The sequence below is a fragment of the Balaenoptera acutorostrata genome, chromosome 8 (assembly GCF_949987535.1).
Source record: "Balaenoptera acutorostrata chromosome 8, mBalAcu1.1, whole genome shotgun sequence".
NCBI lineage: Eukaryota > Metazoa > Chordata > Mammalia > Artiodactyla > Balaenopteridae > Balaenoptera > Balaenoptera acutorostrata.
In genome coordinates this window covers 90163178-90177751 of record NC_080071.1, presented here as the reverse complement: position 1 = coordinate 90177751, position 14574 = coordinate 90163178, and the positions used below count along the sequence as shown (strand labels likewise).

The window sequence follows — 14574 nt, the reverse complement described above, 5'->3', positions numbered from 1 at the left end:
CTAAACGTGGCCATGCAAGCAAGCTCTGGCCGATGGGATGGCAGCAGGAGGGTCACATGGCGGCGTCCAGGAAACACCCTTGAGAGGGCTGCCCCTGGCTCATTTCTTCCTTATGTCTTTTTCCTTCTTGCTGTGTAAAAAGCACCTATGTTGGCTGTAGCTCTGGAAGCGATCTTGCAGAAGGAAGCCACACTTGGTGGGACACAAGCCCCTTCTAGGGGCTAGGCCTCTGGCTCGGCAGCCCTGTGCAAATCTCAGATGCTTTATATGTAAAGCACAAAAATACACACCTATCTTGTTTAAATTATTCTAATAATAGGACTTTTCCCCCAGTTACTTGCAGCAAAAATAATCCTAAATAAGACAGGGTAATTTAAACCAAACCCTTTGGAAAATCAAAAATCTATTTTTTTGCATAGCCTAAAGAAGTACTCTTAACTCTACAGGCTACTGCATAGAATTATATTCAAGGACATGTAATTATGTCAAAGACTTTTTAAATTTAAATATATGGCTACACACATTGGGAGTTTATCTTAATCAATACAAATCTAAATTCAACCAGCCATAACTTCTCTTGGCAAATAGGCTGGCTGATAAAGCATATTGGATTTAACTGGAAAGGAAGTCAACGATTAGAAAACTCTTCTTACACCAATAGGTGTCACTACAGGAGAATAACTACAGCTTTTATTTGACTAGATGTGCGTCTTCGGGGAATAGCTGTAATTAAGTTCAACGATATTCAATCCTTATCTCTGCCCAGAGAGGTTGCTGATTTTAAAAATACCCACGCAAAGGAAACACACCACTGTCCCCAGCAATAGCTTTTGTTGTAGAAGGAACACACACAGTGTCCGCAGATAATTTCTTTTCCAAATGAACATAATTTTAATAAGGAACTGGTTTGTCCACAGCTTATGGCTTTCATGTAAATGAATGATAGTATAAATATGATTAAGTGAAAATGCAATATATAAAAAATGGCTCACAGAGATGAAGAAGCAGCTTCATTAGTTACATCCCACCTCCGATAGGCCTCTTACCATCCTGAAAGGATGATATCAATTAATTTATCTTCCCGTAGTGTATTGACCATAACCTTCAGCAGCTAATCACGTTTAAATTACAGAGGAATATCGCAACACTCTGTCATTTCAAAACCATTGGCGTATCGATCTGGGGTCTTTGAAGACGCACATTAGAATATCTTAAAAATCATTATGTGAACTCAAAACTAAAACCTAAGATCAGATTCCAACAGCCGCAAAACGTGTGTCTTATAGGTGAACTGAAATCCCCAAACCAAAAGTAAATGAACTTAAAATCATGATTGTTTGGGTGACTGCCAATTTACTTCTATTTTTTTCTTTTTTTGAAAAAGAGCAAAAGGTTTTTTTTGATGTTCAACTACTCCTGGCCTCAGAGTCACTACTCAGTTGGATGACCATACTGACTTCCACCTTAAATCTCATAGAAAAAAACACAAACGTCAGAATTAAACAGGGCGAAGCTGTTGGGAGAACTTCATAGACATTTTCTATAAGTGTTTTCTACTCTAAGGGGAGATTCGAGAAACTTTCTAAGACAAGTCAAATATGTTACTAAAATCCTCATTTTATGGAACTCCAAATGCAAATGAACGTTCCCTCCTTCCCACGTGGAGGCTAGAATGAGCAAGTTCACTGACAGAGAGAACCTTTTCCCATTAAACCCTCTCACAGAACAACAGACGGGGCTGTGCAAAGCGTGAACCACACGCTGAGTACTACGGTTCTTCTGTCCACTAAATTATTGTTTGGCCACATTTATTACAAAAAAAACCCCAAAGTCACAACTGCTAATAACTGGTAGCATTCTTTTCAACTTAACTAGAACCTTCAACCCTAGTTGTTGTATTTCCCTATAATTTGTATGTCTACACACACATGGAAGAAAGGAAATGAGTTACAAATATTTTGTTCTAAAATACATAGACTGCTTTAGGAGTTACAGGATCACCCATAAAAGTGGGGGACACTTAATAAAGAACAACAGAAGTATCTGACTTAAGAAGGAAAAGGAGATAAAGGGACTGTTTTGCAAGGTTGGGCCACCTTCTCCTCCACAGTGAAAAGCCCCCGGCCCACTGCGGGCTACAGGGCTGGGCTGGGCTGTGTGAGTGGAAGGGCCCCCCGCCCCAATAACAACTCGAGGGAAACGGGATGCCAGGGGCAGGGAGGCACTGTTCTCTTATAACTATGATCATCAACTTTTCCTGATATTTGGAACACTTAAATGTCAGGAGACTTAGAACATGAGTATTACTTACACCCCAGATTACACTGGCTGGGAAATTTTTATAATCACTGAGTTTTTGTCTGCATTGGATCATTCCACAAATGAATACGTCACACATTTTATATAAATACATGCAATGCACGAATGAGAAAACAGAAACACAGTCACTTGAGATTACTTAAAAGAATCTGGACTCAAATTTTATCATCGAGGTGTGATGTTTCTCCTATTTTGGTGACTTGCTTTCCTATAAAGTTGCCCGAGGCGCTAAGCTTAAGTCTGAAATGCTGTTGTTGGCAGATACGGAAAACGTCTGCTCTTTTACCAGACACCCACCCCACCAATTTCATTAACCTGATATGGCAATACTAGTACTTGGTGTCATTTTAAAAATCACTTCCTAGGGATGTAACGTGCATGATAAATGCACAATAGTTAACACAGCTGTAGGTTATACATGGAAGTTGTTAGGGGCGTAAATCCTAGAAGTTCTCATCAAAGGTAAAAAACTTCTATTTCTTTAATTTTGTATCTATTTTACACAGATATTTTATTATATCTCAATAAAACTGGAAGGCAAAAAATGTTCAAATACCTTCAAGTACAAATGAATGAATGAATGAATAATGTATCTCACTCCCTCCACAATTTTGAAATTTTATTTGGGTAATAGATAAAACATACCCTTTAACGAGCCCCTTTAACCATATCTATAATTACACTGTAGAAACTTCAAAACCAAGCAAGCCAATTGCCGGTGCCTGGGAGAGGCACGAGGGGCTCCTGGGGGCTGGCAGTGGCCCCTTCCTGACCTGGGTGATGACTCTGAGATCACTCTTTTTTAGCCGCACCCTTAAGTATACTTTCATAAACGTATTTCCATTCTTCAACTAGAAAGAAGTTTATTTACGAGCTTAAGCAACAAGAAAAGCGAGTTATACATTTACTTTCCCCACGAATTTTAAATTCTCTATTGGATAGATGATAAATGGCGCCTTTTAATTAGTGTGTAAAAATAAGACTCTCAGATAGCTCGCAAATAAGACCTCATTAAATCCTGGCCTAATGCCCGATTTCTGCTTCTGCTTTGTCTCTCAAATCATCTGCACTAAAGGAGGAGCAGAAAGAGCGCATCTGGTCACGCCAAGGGAATCAGGCCCACCTCTCACCAGGTAACTAGGGGGCATCCTCCTCCCCCCCTTCTTTGTCTCTTACATCTGAACGATGGGCCAGCGGTCTGCGCTTCCCATCTACTGCGTCATTTAATCCTCGCAGTGAGGAGAGGACAGCTTTGGAAGCTGCTTCAGAAACCAGCCACGCAGTTGAGAAAAACAAGGCAGAGGGGGGACCGGCAGGAGAACAGGGGTTCAGACACTCCGCCGGCCCCCACGACGGCTCCAAACACTGCCGCCTGGCAAGGAAGCACCACCCCCCCCCCCAGACTCTATGGCTCCCAGGACAGGCACTGTGTCCCTTTGGCCCTGTCCCCTCACAGACTCTCCCTTGCTCTGCTGACCGCTGCAACCCGCTTCCGCCTCCAACCCCTTGGCTGGACCTGCCATTGCCAAGGTCGCTGGTGACCAACTGGAGGCCAGGCCGCATCCTTCTTGGCCTCTGGGCAGCCCTAGGCACCGCTGATGGTTCCTCCTCCCATGGCGCTGACTTTCCTGGGTTTCCTCCCCTGGCTGGAACCTCTTTCTCAGCCTCCTTCACCGGCTCTTTGAATGTGGGAGCTTCTAGGCTTCCTTCCTTGGCCCTTTCCTCTCCATGCCTATGGCTACCAAATCTATATGTAGCCTTGCTTCGTGCCCTTCCTGCTTCTAGAACCGTGTATCCGATTACCAACGCCACAGCTGCCCCTGGATGCACCTCAGTGTCCACGTGGCCCAACCTGGGCCTCGCCTCTAACTCTGCACCACCCAAGCACCCCCAGGGCAGGGACAGAGGAGCCAGAATAGATCGATTCTGCCACCAGAATTTCTCTTCAGTTCACGCTCACTGCCACTGCCTTGCCCCAAACCTCATCGGCCCGTGGCTGGTTTCTGAAGCAGCTTCCAAAGCTGTCCTCTCCTCACTGCCACCCAAGGCACACACTGCAGGGCGACCTCCGTAAAGGTGACTCGCATGGGCCTTGTCCCACTCTCAGTTCTGCAAACGCTCCCGTCACCAGACAGACGTCAGAAGCGAAATTTCTCAGCAAATGGGGCTCTTTCACGCTTGGGAGGGGTGGATTCTCCCCTCCTGTTATTACTTCCCATGGATCCCGGCTCCCACGACCCGGACACTCCTGGCCTCTTCCCAAGCCCTCCAGTGAAGGTCCGACCCACTGACAAGTGACTTAAGTGATGGCCGGCTTGCGACAGGCTGTCCCTTCTCCATCCCTTCGGTCTGGGGCTCCCACGCTGCCTGGAACCATACGGGCAAGTCTGTCTGATTCTGGTTCCCACAGAAGGAAGCCCAGATAAGCTTCATTTCCCAGGACAGCTTTACCAATAAAAAGTAGTCATCCGATCTTCCAGGGTCTTATTCCTTAACTGGTTCCGAACCCCAGGGAGGACAAGGATCCCTGCCCAACCGGACACGGACCCCTCCAGCCTCGCTGCTGGCCCCCGGGCTCACTGCCCACTTTCCAGCCAGACAGAACCCACTGCAGATGCCACAACGTGTGCTCTCTGAATCCTGTTACACAAGTTGCCCAGACATGCTTCCCCTTCTCTTCATGGCCAATTCCTTCTCAGAATTCGTATCTCGAGCATCACTTCTCCTAGGCAAGCCTTCCTCTCTAACCATCAGGTTCCTCTGTGGAGACCCTGCATCCCAAATACCAAAGGTGCTAACACAACCAGCTCTGTGTTTCACCCAGGCCTTGACTGAGAACCACTGCACATTTACACACACACATACGCACACACGCACACATACATGCAGTCAGGGCCACGCTGAAGAGCTGCAATTCTACTTTTCAGCCCTGAATCCCTCGTGCCTGGTGCATAGGCATTGTGCAATCAGCGATTATGTAATAATCCCAAACCAGACACGTCATCATTCACATCAGGTCCTGGCCTCCTGATCTCTACTTACAGGGCGAGGCCCCAGGATGGGGGTGTCTTTGACACTCCTCTTGCGTGGTACCACCTGGCATCGGTAACGTCCACAATTAAGCACTTAAATTAAGCTTTTAAAAATTTCATTAACGATTATGACATCCTTGGTAAAGTCCAATGAGTGTTAGTAATTTAATCAGCAAGATATCTTCTCTAGTTTAAATGATTTACTTGAATTAAGTCAATTAACAGAAATGTCTGAAGAGTCATCTATGGGCCCAGAGAAGGAAGGGGAGGCAGGGGAAGAGGCATGTGACCTGGTCTCTAGCCTCATGCAGCTCCCAAGACAGGAGCAAGGTCCTCTGCATCCCACATCAATAGCTCCAACGTTTCACCAGAGACAGGACCGCTGAGAACTGCTCAAGGGTTCCGCTGGGTGGTCCCTGCTGCCCCATCCTTTCTTCACTCCTTATTTACTCAGCTCCTACGACCCAACCTTCTCCCTGTGCAGGTCCTGAAGGAGCAGAGGCTTCTCCATCAGGCAACAAACTGGCAGCCCTTTCACGTCCCTTTTGCCCCAGTTCACTGAGGCAGAGGAGACTTAACTCATCAACCAGCTTTGTAATGATCTTCTTTTGAACATTCCCCATCATGACGCCCCATACAACATCAGCTTCCGCTATGTGAGCCCTCCCATACGAGCAGCACGGCCCCTTCTGGAATGAGCAGAGCTGAGCCCCACGTCCTCGGGCTGCGCTGGGGAGCGGGTGACTCTGGGGCCTGGGGAGAAGTGGGGTCCGCAGCTCAGGACGGCACTGTGGAAGCATGTACACTTGACTGATGACGTAGGGTCCCAGCTAGATGCCAAATAGAAACTTGGTGTGAATCAAGCCAAATCTGAGGAAGAGGATGATCCTTCAGCTACTAGGAAAAGCTGTATGTAGCACATTGGGGCCAATATGGGGTGGCAGTTCTGCGTAAACAATGTTAGATAGGAATTTAAGTATGAATGATAAATCTATTACAGTAATATTTTAAATGTTTATAATAGACGCACTGAATGAAAATCAACTAGCATGAGACTCTAATTTTGCTCCACAAAAATATTTTAAAAGCACAATCTGAGTTGGGGGTTCATGCCATTGTTTTATTTCTATTTTTGGTGCTACCACCCAAATGTAACATTAACTGTCTTTGCATTGAAGGGCTCTTCCATTAGAACCTTGGAGGGCTTACCAGGCAAATCCCCATAAAAAATGAAAACCACCAGGGATTGTAAATTTTCCAGTAACAAATAAAAGGTCCCCTAATGTCTCAACTCAGTTTTAAATTACAGTTGAGTGATCATTAAACTATCTTGTTAATTAAGTAGAAATTAATTACCAAATTATCTATGTAGTTCTGAATTTGTGACTTAGGAAAGAAAAAAGTTTGACGTGGAATTTTTCTCAAAGTTAATGAACGTTAAAGGGGGTGTAGTCTGTGTTGTTGGTAACCCTATACCCATCTCCTAGATTTGTTTTCATATGACGTTTTGGGAATAGAGGAAGCTATGCCAGAAAAACCATTAAAACGAAAAAGAGAGAGGGAGGCGGGGAGTGGGGAGAGGGGTCTTCTTGAAGGCCTCTTGGGTCGTGTGATGCTTAGTGACAATTAGTGAACCACAGGGACCCACAGCCCTTCCTGGCCCACACACCTGTGGAGATCCTGCCAAACTGAGCCGCCAATTGGAAAATACAGTCAGCTCACGTTCCAAGACCATGGGCCAATTCCACAGACCTCCACGTGACTCTGGAAATGCTAGACAGGATGCTTCATTTACCTTCCTAGGGTCAACATGTACTTGACATGCAACCAGCACTCACCAACTGGGTCAATGAATGAACAGATGGATCAACAATGGGGACGGGGTGAGGACATGAGGAGAAGCAGGGGTGGAGAAGCAGCTGGAAACACATGTTTAAGGATCCCATATGCAAAGTGTGGATCGTATGCTTAAGGCAACAGGGAGCCGTCAAAGCTATTCACGGGCCAGTGACAAGATCCAGGCGTTGGAAGGACACCTGGTCTGTGTGGTTTGCAAGATGCAGGTGATCTCTACCTGGACAGTGGAGAAAGAAAGCATGGGGGGTGGGGGGCGGGCGCAGGGTGGGTGGGATTTGGGGGACTGTGACGGAGCGGCCGTGGTCTATACGCAGGACCCCCGCTCTCTGATATTCTGTTTTGAGACTCTCATGTCTCAGACTGCCCTTACACATAATTAACGTTTCCAAGGGGTGTAGAATTCTAGGCTGATTACACGTCATTTGACGATTCAAAGCTACCAAAAGGAGTTATTCTAAGGGTATATGAGCTCACTGATGTAGTGTTAGCTAAACCCCCATAGTTTAAAAACTTTCAAAGCAGATTTGGACATTTAACCTATTCTAAGTTTCAGTTCCTAAATCTGAGTATGCCGATCTACCTTAGAAAGGCAGGCTCTCCTGTTCTTTAACGTGTGTTAGATCTTCCTGTCGGCACGGCGACCCGCGAGGAGAAACTCATCATCTTTGTTCTAGCAAAGCTTTCATCCTTTTTGCCACTACCTTTAAAATCACCCAACTGCCCTCTCCGAAGCCGACTTGGCCCCTTCCAAACCATCCTTCGTATGGACACGTTTATCATTCTAAAAACAGGCCTGGCTTAACCACTTCCACGTTTCATCAAGACAAACTATAAACTATCAGAATAGTTTCCTAATTATAACAAATATTATTAAGGAAGGAAACATACCCTGTAACTGAACAGGTCATAAAATGAATTTAGGGGTGCGTGAAAAGGAAACACTCTCCCATGCATTTGTTTTTTGATTCCTTGTCAGTGAAAACCTAATGAGAAGCTCTGCCAGAACCCCTGTGTCCTTACCTTGTGTACTTCAGCACAAAATATGACATTTCTATTATATTTTTTAAAAAACCCTCTAGGCCAAGACAGGCCATGGTTAAAAAGCCAAATTCTCTTTAATTTCTTCTAGCGAAGCTTTCAAGTTTTCTGTGAAGTAATGAAATCCGAATTCTCAATCTGAGATTCCGTTCTTGTCTGTATTCTTTTTATCTCGTTGTATTAAAACAAATTTATCTTCATTTATGTCGCAATTACCTATTAGGGTTGTTAATTTGCTGGAAATGAAGCTATTGTTTAATTGCTCCTATTAATCGGGGGATTTAAATGCCGACTGTAATAAACAGTTACCTTCAGGATGGAGCAAAGTCACGGCTGCTGACATTCATTTCACAATTTCAGAATGAGGGGAAATTTCTCCCATGTCCCAGGCAGCTGGATTTCCCTTTTCCTCCCAGAGAAAGTGCAAGAGTTTTTAAACATAGAATGTTTAAAAACTCAGACTGAAATAAACACGGTCTATTCAACGTGTTTCATACGTGTACCTAGTTCTGATGTAAAGTTATTCTTTGTGTCAGGGGAACATCAAATCATCCTGCCAGAAACCCACGTCCCTTTTTCATGCGTTTCTTCACAGCACAATTTTCTCTTAAAACCAAGTCCCAAAGTGGAGCTGCCCACGGGAAGCTCTGGGTCCCAGCGGCCCCAGATGTTGGGCTGGCGGGCAGCAGGCACCAGGACACCAGCCACCTGCTGGGCTTCTAGGCCTCCGAAGGACACAGGGCTCCTGCGTCCACACGCAGAGGACTTTGAACATTCACTGCTCTCAAAAAAATAAGTTTCAGCATATCCCAACACCATATTGTCAAATGTCCTTCAGCTGCTTTTGCCTGCGGCCGGGCTGGACGCGGCGCTTCTAGGGCTGGACTCCGCTTCAGTCAGCATTTCTCCGCTAGCAGGAAGGCAGGCGTTCCAATCAGCTCTGCCTGGCGTCCCCTCAGGGAGGGCATCGGAGGCTCCAGCGGCCCTGTGCACCATCAGGACGCCCAGCAGACCGTCAGTTCCAGTCCTTCTGAGGTTATCTGCAGACACTGAGGGATCCTCCAGTACCTCTGCCCTCCCTCCCCTCGTGCTGCCTGGTCCTCCCTCAGCACCGCCCACATTGCTGTGCCTTCTCCAGCCTGCTGACCCCAGCAGCACCCTCATCTAAGACCTTCACCACATCCTCTCTCCATCACTGTGCAGGCTCCAGGTTTTCCTCTCCGAGTGTGGAGGAAAAAACATGATCCCACCCAGCATCTGGCACAAATCCGATGCCTGGTGGACGCCTGGAGAATCAGGGCCCCCCTCAGGGATGGGTTCACGCTCCGGACAAGTCCGAGGTGCCCAGCGCACACTTGCGTCAGTGCTGCTTGGATCCAGGGGGCCTCCAGGGTCTCCAAACGGAAATGAGCACCACCGACCTGAGCGGTGACTCTCAGGAGGGCCAGTGGGGGGGAAGAGACATCTGGGCTCCGCCCCTCCTTCCCCTGCCTCCCCTTGGGCACAGGTGAGGCCAGGATGACAGCTGCCAGGCGTGCATGAGCCAGAGGGTGCAGCATCGATGCCAGTGACCCAGGCTGGTCCCAGGACACTCTCGGTCCTGCCACGAGTCTTAAGTTTAATACGTGGAGTTGGCTTTTCCCTTCCATGGGTCAGGGGCGGCGCCTTCCCTCTGCTCTCGGGCGTCCCTCACTCACCATCTATTCCTTCATCACATCTTGGAGCAGCTAGTATGTGCCAGGCAACCTGTCAGATGCGGGAGACGGTGGGGTCCACACCGGCCTGCCGGCCACACCACTGAGGAAACAGGGACCAGGAGGCCTTACACGCTAGCGGTGAGAGCGCCCTTCAGAAGAGATGGTCACACAGCCTCCAGGACTTCTTTTACTAAGGTCTCAAGAAGCAGCACTCGGCAATCTTAGCGGAGAACCCACAAACCTCTCACTCCGCACCAGTGTTTCAGGTTCAGCACCTGCCTCCTTCCTCAACAAGTGTGTCGGGTACAGGACCAGCTGCGGGGCTTTAACAGCACCCTGAAGAGTGGCGTGTATTTGTGACATCAAAGTGGGGATAATTTTCAAGAGGGAAATATTGATGAATTGTGAATATACTACATAGACACTGAGGAATCATTAAAAGCAAGAAAAATTTGGGGAAAGGGGGATTGGGGAGGGATAAATTAGGAGTTTGGGACTAACAGATACACCCTCCTATATAACACATAACCAAGAAGGACCTACTATATAGCACAGGGAACTCTACTTGATATTTTGTAATAACTTATAAGGACAGAGAATCTGAAGAAGAATATATATGCATAACTGAATTGCTCTGCTGTACACCTGAAACTAACACAATATTGTAAATCAACTATATTTCAATTTTTTTTTTGATTTTAAAAAAGCAGGAAAAATTTGGAAGCATGACCAGGAGCACAAAGCGCATCCAAGTGTCCTGCCCGAGGAGCTGGCAATGATCGGCACTGGATGAGGGCAGGCCCCGATGAAACAGAAAACCAAGGTGTGTACGCAGCCGCAGAAGCAGCAGCAAAGGGTGCGTGTGTGCCCGTTGGCTCAATCCTGAGCCAGGAGAAGATGAGGAGTCAGAACGTACAAGCCAGGAGCAGTGAGGGGGCTGCTGCTGGCCGTGGGCTCCGAGCAGCAGCGAAGGGAGATTCCAGGAGGCGGGAGCCGGTACCTCTGACAGGTGCGGAGACCTGAACGGGGGCTGGAACGCCACTGGTCACCCTGACCCTAGAGCTTTACTCTGACGTGCTGCATAAGGTTACAAGACTGAGCACCAGCTACTCAATGCTCACTGAGCATTCATTACTATGACTCCGCTTAATGAATAGATAATCAATTAATACAAGCCAGCAGGGTTTAAAAGCAGGGGATGTAGCTTAGGTTAATCTCAAATGTAGAAAGATGTGCCCAAAGCATAAATTAAAGATCTTTCAAAGAGCGAAGGTTTCCGGACTGGGGCACCGTGATATTCTCACCAAGACCCGGGTGAACACGGAGCTGCACCTAGACTCGGACTAGAAAACGTTCCAAATGCTACAATTAAAGCCAGTGCAAATCTGTTCGAGAGGCCAAGAGATGATTAACTTTCTCTCTCCCTTATTCTCAAGTTGGATGCAAATCAGTGTCTTTGAAGACAAGGCAAGTGAAGATCCCAATAAATTGGCAATACAATTTAGATGGCAGACAAGGATCTAAAAGATAAATGGCTTAAACAAAGAGGGGGAAAAATGAACCTGTCACTTCTTCTCAACTCATCAAGCTGTCTCGTGGAGAAAATGATTCCGGAGCAGAGATGTTTCTGACACCCACTGAAGGTGACGGTGCACCCTGGATGGTTTCATCTGAAGCTCCTCACCATTTTTTCTGCACCAGGAAGGCCACAGGACTCACCTTTTAGATCTCCTATTTTTTTTTTAAAAGGCCAAATTACTGGTCACAAAACAGACTAACACAGTTATGAGGCAAGTGAAAGAAACACCCAGAATAAATGCAAATAAATGTAGTGATACCGGAAGAACACAATCCACGACAAAGACAGAAGTGACACAGGGAAAAAGGTGACGGCGAGAAGGACTGTAAAACACGATAAAAGAGAAGATACCAAAAGAAACGATCAAATCACAAAAATGAGTATTCAAGCTGAAGAAACTGCGTGAAAATTTAAGATGAGGAGATGAAGATAAATGAGGAACAGGAGACAAAAAGCGTCCAAAATAAGAAAATATATGAGACAGAAAGGCCATAAGTAGATTTTTAAAATCGGGAACCTTGAGACAAATACAGTTAAGTACAATCATTGGTTTTCTCTTTAATAAATTAGTATAGTTTGGTTAATATTGCCTTAACCAAATTTGGAAGGTCTACTTTGCTTCCTAAGTTAAGAGACACACGCTCACAGAAAAAAAAGGGAGTTTTAGAAACTTCTTTAATCTCCCCATTTGTCACAAACACATTCTCCTACAGTTATCTTTTAACTTTCAAGAAAAATGGACTTATCTATCACAACTGAAGCTGTTTTCCTATTTCTGAGAATAATTATCCTTACAACAATCTCCATTAAAAAAGACATTTTCTTCTTAAAGTGGGGGAGAAGATGTCTTGGTTGGAACCTGAGAAAATTATTCCTCTCTCCCCGGCTCTGTTAATAACAAGCCAGCCGCCGTGCTCCTTGCATGAAATGCCTTGGAAGAAGTGACAGTGACACACAGGTTGAATTATACAATGTATTGTGATGCAATTAGGAAGAAGGATGAGACGACAAAACAGATTTCCACTTGGTCTTCAACAGGGCTGCGTGCACTGAGTCACTGTGAGGCTCTGCCCACCAACCATCAATTATTATCATTTAACCAGCACCACTACCCTGAGCCCTACCCTCTCCAATACACACAATTCCTGTGGGTAAGTCTGGCCTTTTGCGATACTTCAGCGATATTAGGCATTTAAGTTATATGAATTCGAGGGCCCAGGTAAAGAAATGATATATGATTCCACAGAATTAATATAGCATCCTAAATAGATAACTAATAAGGCCTCACTGTACAGCACAGTGAACTCTACTCAATACTCTGTAACGGCCTTTATGGGAAAAGCATCTAAAAAGGAGTGGAGATATGTGTATGTATAACTGATTCACTTTGCTGTACACCTGAAACTAACACAGCGTTGTAAATCAACTAGACTCCAATAAAAATTTTTTTAAAATTTAAGAAATTTAAAAAACAGCATCCTAGATCATTCTTTTCCATAGATCATGGTTACTGAAAAGTTAAGTACACAGTGTAGAGAAACTTTTTGCAAGTTTTTTTTCTTCAACAAAAAATTAAGTGTATCAATTGCCACTGTAATTACTCACAGCACCACAGGTAATTAAAAGGGCTCTAAATCTAATTTTATTTACATTTAGAAGACCTGAGGTCATCGCCGTCAAGATTTCACTTTTGTGACTAATCGTGTTTAAGTATTAATTAGAGTTCGGCAGAGGATATTGATTGATTTCTGAACGTGTAATCTGCTGTGATTCAGAAACTGTGAGGAAGTCAAACTATCCCTACCTGTTACTGCCAGTTTCTACGAATTACTGAAATTCTTGCAAGACTCATGCATGCATTTTAATTCTGGAAAGCCTCATTTCAAAAAAAACAAAAGAGCTCACAGTAACACTGCACACTCTCCCTGTGAGAAAGTACCTCACGTTAAATTCAGTGCATCTGGACCCATCTTACCGCAAAATACTGACAACAGTATTTTACATGGAATAACAATTGTTTTTCTTTCCCCCCTAAATTTTATAATGCAAATTTATAACCGTGGACAAAAAATGGAAAGAAATGTAGCATGTACACCCATGTCCATACCACCTAGATTTTATAATTGTAGATGTTGCTCTACTTGGCTTATTACATACCCACCATCCATCCATCTTATTTTTTGATGCATTTCAAATATGGGGCAGACATCAGTGCTCTTCACCACTACACTCTTCAGCATGTGCATAATTAACTGTCATGTATTAACCGTTTAAGGTTCCTTTTCTTGAGATTGAAGGTACATACTGTGAAATGCAAACATCTTAGTTGCACCATTCCATGAACCGGCAAATGTCACGTAACTCAAATCACTATGAAGCTTCAGAAGGTTTGTGCCCCTTCCCCAAACCCACTCCCACCAGCCCCTCTCACTCTCAAAACCACTCTTCTGATTTTTTTTAACCGCAGATTAGTTTTGCCTGTTGTAGACCTTCATATAAATGAAATCATTCATTTACTACGAATGCCTCTGTTCACTCGACATCATGTTTTGTGGATACATCCATAATAACAAGTTTTCAAACTAACTTCATCACTGCCACACTGAATACCAGAATCCTCATTACAAAGTCTTCATCTCTTCCCAGTGAAACACAGCAGGTCCCTACGAGAAGATGGCGATCTCCTACTATAAAGAAAGTAACACCTAATTACCATGAACTTCTCTGGTCCTGCCAAGAATGAAAAAGGAACAAAGTGTCCATATTTTTTGAACCTATTTCTAAATTTATCTGATCTGGGGTATATGTATCAGTTGTAGATAAGAGGTCATAATGACTCTTTAGACCATAAGTTCAAAACCCTTTCTACACATGGGAGTCTTCCTTTAATCCACCCTAAGAAAGTATCCCTCATTAACAAAAACTGAGGAATGTTATCCTTGGTGACATCACGGTTCAAACTCACTGAGAAAAATGGCATTAAAAAAAAAAAATCCACAGTGGACACTTTGAAAACAAATCACAGAATCTCAGACTAGATTCTCACACCTCC

At 44.8% G+C, this 14574-nt stretch overlaps 1 protein-coding gene across 12 annotated transcripts in view; it reads right to left on the bottom strand.

Annotated features, from left to right (window-relative positions):
* The window catches only part of AGAP1 (ArfGAP with GTPase domain, ankyrin repeat and PH domain 1), a 551312-nt gene that overhangs the window by 283379 nt on the left and 253359 nt on the right, over positions 1–14574 (bottom strand). The window lies entirely within an intron of this gene.